Below are 10,887 nucleotides of genomic sequence, written 5' to 3' on the forward strand. Positions count from 1 at the left end.
CATTGTGGAGCGGCCCATGGAAAATATCTCTTGCTTTGCTTTCTAGTTTCTATTTGCAAGTCGCAGAGAGGAAGAAAGTGGTCTATTGTTTTGGTCTTTGTACATGACCCCAAATCCACAATACCTGCATAGACCCCCTTCTATCCAAAATGAAGCATCATGTTGTGGGAGTGTAGGTCATTGTGGAGATAGTCATGCACATGTAGATACTTCAGGGTCTGAAGAAGAGCATTAATTATCTACAAAATGTTATTCTAGAACAACTTCAGTGGTCACATAATCGCGAATGGCAGGTTGACTGCCATATGCATTGTACTCTTTTATCCACTGCTCTACATGGCTGCCATTCCAAAAATGTAAAATTAGCATTGGACACTCCATCTGGCGAACCATGGCAAGTGGATAAATAATGCCGCGATGAGCGATGTCCAAAACTGTGGCTTTGCCTTTTACCTGCTAATCCACATTGGGTCCATGCAAGTGGACTTTGAAGATCTTTACATCATAAAGTGGATCTTTAAATGCAGATGGGTAACACCCACACGCTTCACGTGTGCCCATCTCCATTCTCCCAGTTTTGGAGCTTGTATGTTGAAGATTGCAGTAAGTGGTAAAAGATGCAATATAGGGGGGAGTTGTCACTGGTCCAAAGCAAGAGCGGCACTAGAATCAGGCTCTATTCTAATGGTAGCTCTTGGATCTTCAACAACATTGGAAGAGATGGCTTCCATTCTCGTTTGCTTTGCTGATCTTTCCTACGTCTCCTTGCTCTTGAACTCAGTATACAATTGTTACACAAGTTGTGTGCGAGTAGCTAAGCCTGATGTAAAGAAATAATTTTGGGATTTTTTAGGTTCTGAAAAATCTTTGCGATCTGCACAATAGACTACTTGACCATGTTCAGTAATGAATCTGATGTCATTACAGATATGTCAAAAGCAACATGAGTCAATAGAGCTCGAGCTGCTCAAATACATACTTTTCTAAGGCCTCTCTGAACTGTAATAATGCTTCAGAGCTGAAGAGTTTAGGCAGCGACAAAGCTCGGGCTCTGACATGTGATGAAATTGGCGTACTATAACTTCGAAGACAAACTTTTGTTGATGTTTTGCCAGTTTGGTGTCCACCATATCTAAAAGATATAATTTTAAAGCATAAATGTTATAAGATGAGAGGGCAAACTATCAAAATTGTGCCATGATTACAAACCATAAAAAACGGACATAAATTGTAGCAAAAAACACTATGTTATGATTGCAAACCATACACCATACAATAAATGATTAAAATTTTAAAGAAAAACAAAGCTCACACACACACACACACACACACGGAGAGAGAGAGAGAGAGAGAGAGAGAGAGAGAGGGGAGAGAGAAATAGAGGTGAACATGCCAGGAGTGCGAGGGACGCTCATCACAAGAATTGGACCCTGTTATGTGCGTCACAAAATACACATAAACGATTGGAGCGTACATGTGAACAACCCAACTTGTGTGAGGTATGCTCAACACAAGTCTTGGACGTTGTTGTAATGTTCATTGATAGTTCAATCAATCTAATTCTTGATGAAGTGTGTGGAATGCACAACACAACCATCAGCAGATAGTTTAACAATCTCATATTGCTGCCAAACATCGTACGTATCTATATCCAAGACAATAGCAAGTCATCTAGTGATGAACACTGGCGTATCTACAAATCAAAAAGTACAAGGGTAATGCACATCGTGCTAAGATGAACATGGCATAGGTATGCATCTCTCCACTCTTAGGTTGACGAGCATAACCCTCATATTTCTATGTAGTAAGAACAATTATGTGACCTAATCTAATCCCTGATGAAGTGTGTGGAACTCAGAACACAAACATTAGCGGACAACTTAACAATCTTAGATGCAGGCCAAATATTGTATGTATCTACATCCAAGACAACACCAAGTCATCTAGTGATGAACAATGATGTGTCTTTGGAGTCCAAAGCACAAGGCTAAACATTGCGTCAGACAGAGATGAAGAGGGCATGAGATATGCATCTCTCCACTCTCTATTTGACGAGCAGTACTCTTGCGTTTCTATGTAGTACAAACAATGATTTGTCCTGATCTAAAATTGAGAATCCTATAGGTCACTCTAAAGTGAGAGGTGTAGAATCATGCCTACTACACTCCACAAGGCAACCACTAAATTCTAATTCAGCTCTATGGTGAGAGACACACTACTGCATGACACGAGTGAGAATCTGTCCTAAAACCCTTCCCTAAAGTGAGCCATGTGGCTGCACAGCACGGTAAGAGCATCGAGCTCATTCCTATAATATAAACTATCACCTTGCCACACCGCTTCACCCATATGAAACCAATGCGAACAACTGCGATGCAAAAAGAAAGTTATTTTATGCAAAATTGCCCATACAATTTGGATGGAATAACCATATATCAATGCATGAGTTTATGACATCAAAAAAACGAAATCAAATCACTAAAACAAACCATAAATCATATATGAACTTCACATCAAACTCACACACCATATGTACCCCTCCTTGGTAGCACCCGTACACGTATAGGCAATTCTCTAACTAAACAATTAATAACTCACACTCATGACATGATAACAATAGTCTAAACACATATATGAGCATGTATAATCAAAGTCTTGACTTTGTTAATTGGGCTCCCTCAGTTGATGAGTATATAGAGTGGCTCTCCAAGGATCTTGGGACCCTAAAATTGGCCAAAGTGCAGACAACAAGAAGTTGTATTTTGACCATAACTCTTCACACAAGAGGAGTTTTGGCACGAGTCCTCATACGTAAATGTTCTAAACAATGTGATTAATCTCTTATTTGAAGTATTCAACTTGATTCATAACGGTTTGGGAGATACGACCAAAACAGTGTCCCTATTGCAACATACTAAACATGAGAAAACAAGCATGGATCAACATTGTACACTTCTTGCAAGCCCATAAATACCTATGTCCACACAAAAGCACCAACTAAGTGCGTAGTTTCTCTACGTGAAATGGAAATGAAAGTAGAAAGAGAAAGAGATGAGCTTCTTACTGTGATCAAGGAGTGACTGCAATGGTCAAAAGACTTCTTGCTTTGTCGAAAGAGAACCGTGATGAGAGCTACATAGAGGTTTCTGTCGCCATGAAGTTTATGGAGATCATGTTCACCATGAAGAAGAAGAGAAAATAGTGAGAGAGATAGCTTCTTCTTCTCTCGTGTACCAGAGAGCTTTTTAGGAGACGGTGATGGAGAGCTTGCCCCACTTCCGTTTTATAAATACATAGATTTTTACTACATTTGTATGTATTCGTATATGCCCAATTGTGTGCACTACTACTCCTTATATAGGTGCTTTGGTACATATAGTTTCACTATGTTTGTATGTATATGTATATGCTTGATTGTGTGCACTACTACTCCTTGTATAGGTTCTCTACTAATAAGCAAATTGGAGGCCAAGCCAAAAATAGAGTGCTCTTTTTTTGAGCAAAACTTAAGGCTAATTTTGCGAAAAAGCTCCCCTCTTTTCTAAAAACAAGGATTTGCTTTTAATGATCAACTCTCTATCCACTATCCATTTTTTTGGTGGAGTTTAATCAGTTAAAAAGGAATATTTGTAACTAATTGTAGGCAAAATAAACCACATTGTCATGCCCTAGCATAATCACAATGCCCACTGTACTGCCTTAGAGTATCCATGATGTTGCTTTTCATAAAATTTATCCTCATAAAACTCATTTTAATCCCGTTTCTCTATGGTACACTCGTTCAACACATATACAACAACCGAAAAAACAATGTTTTCAGGGTTGGACGATATTAAAAGGCATGTTGCTTTTTGAAAGCATGAAAAGTCATGAAATGCGAAAAAAAGATGAAAAATTTTTTTTTACTAAAATTGAACCATGGCTTCATTAGTTTTACCTAAATGAGGAAACGATCCTGCTTTTTGTCAAAAAGCGCCCAGAAAAGGAGATTTATACAAATTGAACCTTAACTTTGATAGACCCAGTATAAAACAGATCCAGCTTTGTTTTTTGCAAACAAGCATCAAAAAGTGCAAAAAGCTATCTCTTTTTCAAAACTGAACTAAATGTTTGTACGAACTTGAAAATGATATTGCTTTCCACTTTAAAACATCACAACATTACATATCAAGCATTTAAACTGAGACAGTGAAAATAAAATTATGTGTTCATTTATCTTATTGTTAAAAGAAACCCGGAAATCAGGGATCTTATTGTAATCAAGGTCTCTCTCACTCCGCAATGCATCGGTTACAGGGCTTGCTTTCCACCCATGATAACAACATGCTTTTAATATTAATAGTTATTCAAAAGGTTATTATTATTCATGCCTCGATGCCCTTGCGCTTTTGTCTTCAGTTGTTCCTCCTCCTACGCTCTTGCTCTGGTTGGCTCCTCTTTGAAGTTAGGTCTTCGGGTGAGATCAAAAGAGCGAGCTTTGGAGTGAGCTTTTCATTTTGGGCCACCCTCCCTACCTCCCCTGCCTCCTCTCGCCGCCTATGTGATTCCTCCTCTTCCCTTGATCCTCCTTCTCAGCCTCCTCCTCCAACATCCTCCCTCCCCTCCACCTCCTATTCTAGCCCCCCTCCCTTCCTCCATCTCCTCCTCTAGCAGCCGCCCTCCTTTCCTAAAGGTCCTCCTCTTCTCCCTTTCCCTTCTTCATCTCTCTTTCCCTCTCATTCTATAACCCCTATCCCCCCCCGCTCTCTCTCTCTCTCTCTCTCTCTCTCTCTCTCTCTCTCTCTCTCTCTCTCTCTCTCTCTCTCTCTCTCTCTCTCTCTCTCTTTTGCCACCTTCTCTCCCAGCCACAACATGGGCTCTCCATTACAACTCTCATCACCACAATTTTGGAGCATTGAGAATCACTCATCAGATGCACACATAGTACATCACGAATAACTTTGGTTCCATAGATCATATTTGACCTCCAAGGACGACTCTCTCTCTCTCTCTCTCTCTCTCTCTCTCTCTCTCTCTCTCTCTCTCTCTCTCTCTCTCTCTCTCTCTCTCTATCTATCTCTCTCTCTCCCCTATCTCTCTCTCACTCCCCCCCCCCCTCCCTCTTTGGGATGGGAGGGACGGCATGGCAAGGAGAGAGAGAGAGACAGAGAGAGAAGAGGAGGCAAAAACAGGGGTGGTGGGGGCAAGGGAGAGAGGGAGGGCAAGAGCTAATTTTTGGTTTTTTTTAAAGAGGCACTAGCAATATCGTTAGTGCCTCTTTTTCGAGAGAGCGAGAGAGAACGAGAACGAGAGGAGAGAGAGAGAGAGAGAGAGAGAGAGAGAGAGAGAGAGAGAGAGAGAGAGAGAGAGAGAGAGAGAGAGAGAGGCGGGGGGAGGGGGGAGAAGGGGAAGGGGAGAGGCGGAGAGTGGGAGGGGCAAGCAGACAGAGAGACGCAGGGGGCAAAGAGAGAGAGAGAGAGAGAGAGAGATTGATTGATTGATTTATCGTCCACGGAGGTCAGATATGACCTATGGGACCAAAGAAAAACCAGTACAACGAGAGCTTTTGAGCGAAGGTATGTGATACATATCAGTTAAGGTCTGAGGGAACATCGATAAGGTAAAAGAAGATGGAAAAGGAAAACATAGCTAGAACTAAAACTAAGGGGGGTTAAGGGATGGAGGTGTCGGTTTGGGAGTCCGAAACTCTTGAATGACCGCTTTAACATCTCGGTAGACCGCCCATTTACCTTGTTTGCGGGCTTCATGTATCTTCTTGAGCTCATTTGCTTTGAGTTTCTGTTGGTTGGTAGTCAATTCTTCTGCTATCCAAAACTTGGTTCCCTTGAGGAGGCGAGATTGGTGCAATAGCTTCATCCGCTCCTCCTTTGTCTTGAAGGTGATGATGCAGTGCTCAAGTGGCACGCGTCTATTTGTGTCATTGATCCAAGAGACTGTGTTAGGCTCGATGGTGATTGATTGGAGGATGTCGTTCAGCTTGGCGATCGCATCCTCTAGTGTGTCCTCGTCAGTGAACCAAGGTGATGTAAGTCCCCCAATTCTCACTTTGAAACTGAGAGATTCTCATAGTTTGCATTTTTGAAGGCCGCCTGTATTTCCGTATCGATCTTCTTTGTGATTTCATGCGTTACTTCGTGGACTTTCTCTTGAGCAATTGTGACTTCGGCGAGAGAGGCTTCGACCTCATGTGCCTTTGCAAGAATGGTTTGACTCCCTCCTTCTTGCAAGCTCTCGATCTTGTGTACCCGTTGTTTGAGAGTTGCGTTCTCCTCTATGAGGACTTGGACCTGAGCCTCGAGGGCCGAGATTCTTGATTCTTAGTGGGCGGAGGGATCCTTCCCCGGGGGGGCGACAACCGCAGAAGGGAAACTCCGTAGGCGAGACGCCGGCGTGCTAAAGGTCGACATATCATCTGCGGGTTGTGTGGCTGAGGCTCGTTGAGGTTGGGTTGAGACCTTGGGCATTATGGCACTCTCTGTGGGACAGTCGGATTTCTGACTATGGGACTGTCCCCTGCAAGACATCAAGACTTCCACTATGGGACTCGGTCCGAGTTTCTCAAGTAAGAGAAATGCTTCGAGACGAAGGAAAGCGGGGTCGCCTGCAGCATGGTCAAGGGTATGGCGGGCAGATTCAGTAGGTCACGGGCAGATCCAGCAGGTCAGTGATGGGCAGATTCAGCAGGTCAGGAGCAAATGCTGCAGGTCGACAAGCCGTAGGTTCAACAGGTCAGTCGCACAGGTGCTGCAGGTCGACAGGTCGCCAATTCAGCAGGTCAATCAACAGACATGAGTCGCAGTCGGCAGGCTGGTGTCGCAGCTTCTACCTCTAACCTTATGTGCTTGGAAATGGGAGGTAGAGATAGAGCTTTAACCCCCCCAGGTAGGCGCAGCCCTATAGCTTGGTGGGGAGTTCGTAAAGCTCAGGAAGGAGGCTAGGTTAGGGCAAACTTAACGAAGAGAGAGAGAGAGAGAGACAGAGAGAGAGAAGAGGGAGGGGCGGGCAAGGAGAAAGATAGGGGGCAGAGATAGAGGTAGGGGGCTTTGGAGAGAGAGAGAGAGAGAGAGAGAGAGAGAGAGAGAGAGAGAGAGAGAGAGAGAGAGAGAGAGAGAGAGAGAGAGAGACTTAGAGGGATTTTTTTAAAAAAAAACTCCCAACCACTCTCCTCTCTCCCTCTCTTTTTTTTTTTTAAAAAAAAAACCCAAGGCACTCCCCCTTTCTCATATCGCTAGTGCCTTGGAGGGTTCTTTTAAATAAATAAATAAAACTCCCTCCCACTCCTCTCTCTCTCTCTCTCTCTCTCTCTCTCTCTCCGTTGTCTAAAGAGAGAAACAACGATGTATACACACACACACACATGGAAGAAGGGAGGTGAGAGAGATAGAGGAGGGAGGGGGGGGGGGGGGGGGGGGGGGGGGAGAGAGAGAGAGAGAGAGAGAAGGGGGAGGGGACGTTCCAACAAGGAGGAGAGAGAGAAGAGGGGCAAGAGAGGGGACAAGCTGGAGGGATCATGAGAGGGAGACAGGGGGAGCGGGTTGATTAAAAAACCCAAGGCACTAGCGAAATTGCTAAAGCCTTGCGGTTTTCTTTTCAAAAGAGAGATCGATAGAGAGAGAGAGAGAGAGAGAGAGAGAGAGAGAGAGAGAGAGAGAGAGAGAGAGAGAGAGAGAGAGAGAGAGAGAGAGAGAAATGGGCAAGAGAGAGGTGTATAGATAGATAGATTTTATTATCGTCTTTGGAGGTCAAATATGACCTATGGAACCAAAGTTACATGTGATGTAGTATGTGTGCGGCTGATGAGTGATCCTCGAAGCTCCAAAATTGTGGTGATGAGAGTCGCAATGGAGAACCCACACTATGGCTGGGAGAGGAAAGTGTGTAGGTCTAAGTCGTGGCTAAAAATGTGAGGGAAGCAAGTTCGGATGTGACCAAAAGTTAAGCACTCTAGTAATGTGTGGTACTCAGACTCTTGAACTTGTAGTGAGCCTAATGTGCACAATTGATTTGACTCTTCTCCATTGCCCCAATGTTGTGTCTTGCATTGAAGGGAGTGGGAGCTAAGCCAAATGGCTACAATAGTGCGTATTGCTATCAAGGGGATAGGCTCAAGCATATAAGGGGGAGTACGGTTTCCTCTTTCAATGAAGAACATGGTTTTGTAGTTGGGGGCAATATGGGTGGTGTAATGTATGAAGCATGACCCATCGGATTCCTCCCAAGCCGATATACATTGGCATTGTAGAAAAGCTTCATTCAATTGGGAGTCTATTGAGGCATCATGTAGCAAGTGTAATGTATCCCATCTCCTACACCGCTTCTTTATGTCTTGCATCCATCTCCTGCTCAAGATCTTGCTTCTATGCATCTTTTGAACTTTTTTGCTTGCATCCCATGCAATTGTAGGAAATTGATGTGAGGGGTTTTGACGCATCTTTATCATGTACTCCACAATCCTTTCATTGCACATAACTTCAATTGGAAGGGATCCCAACTCAAGAAGTAGGAGCATATATGGTGTTTGTGTTTAGACTTGGAGAAAGTTTGTAAGAAAATACTTTTGGACATTCTCAAACTCTTTCCAAGTAGATTTTGAGACGCTCCCTCCTCACGCTTCAACTCCATAAAGAAGAAATAATGTCACTAATGTGTCAAAAAAAAGTACTCCTTGAGAACCCAACATTTGATGTTTCCCACATCACACATGTTCTCGAATGCATAGTACGCTCTCTTCCCTGCTTCTAAATGATGTATAGCACATTCATGCCACTTGTGATTGTCTGAAACCTCAAACCTATCTCTCAACAATTTCAAGTGTCTCATTGTTGTACACGATGCATGGCTTCTCCTTATGGTTGGTTTTTAAAAGCATAACCTTTTTTTTAATTCATTCATAATCAGCCCACTATGCAAGCAAAAGCTCTCAAGGACAACCATAAGCTTTTGTGCATCCTCTAAAGTGTGTGCTACAAGCACCACACCATTGGCATACAACAAAAACATGATTACCACATTGCAAATAGTGTTGAGAAGCGTGGAAGCATGCTCCATAATCACCAGGTGTTAGGGTTAGAGATATAGAGATTAGGGGTTAGGCTATGTCAAATGCAAGAGTTTAAAGAGACTTTAAAGAGAGAGAGAGAGAGAGAGAGAGAGAAAGAGAGAGAGAGAGAGGGAGAATATAGATACAATGATAATGCTCAAACTGCAATGAGTCATTAGAAAATAGCCTCTAATATAGGCTTAGTGCTTTACAATCATTGGCTAAAGAGGTTGCATCCTCTTGCTATTGGACCATCTCATCATTTATCCTTTCCTAGGTGGCTAGAGGGCATTCCCATATGGTACAAGTTGGGCTTACCCTAACAATCATCCCCTTAAGCCAAAATTGGGGTTTTACAAAGACTTCATGTGTTTTTGTCATATTATGGTGCACTCCTAGGCTAACATGATTCATCTACCTGATACATCATGGCGGTTCTCATTGAATTTAACATTTCACGGTTCTCAATCAGATACATCGTAGCGATTCTGAGCAGATTCAACAACCATGGTTCAATGTCCCATGATACATCATAGCTGGTCTCTATTGGATTCATCACTATGGTTCACAAGTGAGACTTAGTAGACTCACTAATAGTCCTATGATTTATAAATTTTCATTCATTTATTTATTCATCTGTGAAGAGGTGTCACGTGTGTCCTCTTCGGAATTGTCCTCATTTTGTTGTCATCGTCATGTTGATATTTGTCATGTATCTTCATTATGTTGCGATCTTCATTGGTCCATTGTATTGAGGGTGCAACCTTCTTGGCTAATGGTGTAAAACACACATACGTTTCATTTCATGCACTTGTGTGCATGCTCAAAGTGATAGGCGGTCTTACCACGAAGGACTCCTTCAAGCAGTGTCTAGAACCCATGTGCGATATGCTTTTGTACAAAAATATCACATACATTTCTTTTGACATAGATGAGAGTAAACCATAAAATGGCATCTTTTGAGCATTTGATTGCTCATATAGTTGCCTACAATGTGTGTACATATCCATAAGACTCAAGTTACCAAAACTCTCAACCCGCTTGTCCTTCAAGTTTATCCATTTAATCAATTCTAGCTTGATGCCTTGAAGATCTCCCGCTTTGTGAGTGGCCAACTTTTTGAGCCCTCTGCACACATCCTTAATAGTGAAAAAAGAGGACAGGCATGGCAGTGAACCATAAAATGACATCTTTTCAGCATTTGGTTGCTCATATAGTTGCATACAATATGTGTACATATCCATGAGACTCAAGTTACTAGAACTCTCAACCCGCTTTCCCTTCATGTTTCTTCCACATGCACATGCCTTTTCTTAGACCTGAAAAAATGGATGCTTGACTTCCCATCTTCTTCTTTTATTTTGAATCAATGCCTTGTATGTACGCAAATGACTTTGATAGTTGACTTTGTCCATAGTTGCATCTAGATTTATCAAAGACTTTTGAGCATCTTGGCATTCTTTATCAAACCACCTTTTGTGTGATCTATCTTTGTTGATACCAAGGACATGCTTTATGGCAAAGCATTATTTGGGAGGAGAGAAATAACTTTCCCATTTAGTTTTCAATGGTGTGTCATATTGAAGCTTTGTTCTTTCATAACTTTTGCTCAACCATTTCAATGTACATTGGTGCCCATTTGAAATCCACACAAAGAGATAATCTCTATTCCCTTTAGCTAAGATTATCATGCTTATTTGTCTCTCCACATGTAAGCTCAATACATAAGGTCCGATGGTCTAATTCGGAGGTCCATTAGCCAAGCGTAAAACTCTTTATGCAATATAGCATGGCTTTAAAGAGTAGCATATAGTCAATCACACTATCTCCATTGTGTTTTCTACATG

This window comes from Adiantum capillus-veneris, chromosome 26, assembly GCF_014529385.1.
Source record: "Adiantum capillus-veneris isolate H3 chromosome 26, ASM1452938v2, whole genome shotgun sequence".
NCBI lineage: Eukaryota > Viridiplantae > Streptophyta > Polypodiopsida > Polypodiales > Pteridaceae > Adiantum > Adiantum capillus-veneris.